A 435-nucleotide genomic window follows, 5' to 3' on the forward strand; every position below is an offset into this window, starting at 1 on the left:
CTTTGGAATCAAGAGAAGTTCTTAACCAAAGAACATGAAGACCATTATCACAAAATAATGGGTCTGAGGTCAGTGATCCCGGAAGTTAAATTTGATCTGAAAGAAGATGAATATCCGGAGATCCAAGAGCAAATTCGAAACAGGGGTTGGGAAGTTCTGACCAATCCTGAGACAAAGGTTGGAAGGAACATGGTTCAGGAATTCTACTCAAATCTGTGGCTAACAGATAAGCAAAGAATGACTGGAACCGCTTACCATACCCACAGAACCATGGTCAGAGGGAAAGTTATGTACTTCCATCTGGACAAAATAAGAGAAATCTTCAAACTTCCTCAACTACAAGATGATCCTGATTCCTTCAATAGGAGGATGGTGAGAGTAGATAAAGGGCTAGATCAAGTTCTAGAGAACATATGCCTCCCTGGAACTAAGTGG

This window comes from Arachis duranensis, chromosome 6 (assembly GCF_000817695.3).
Source record: "Arachis duranensis cultivar V14167 chromosome 6, aradu.V14167.gnm2.J7QH, whole genome shotgun sequence".
Classification (NCBI taxonomy): domain Eukaryota; kingdom Viridiplantae; phylum Streptophyta; class Magnoliopsida; order Fabales; family Fabaceae; genus Arachis; species Arachis duranensis.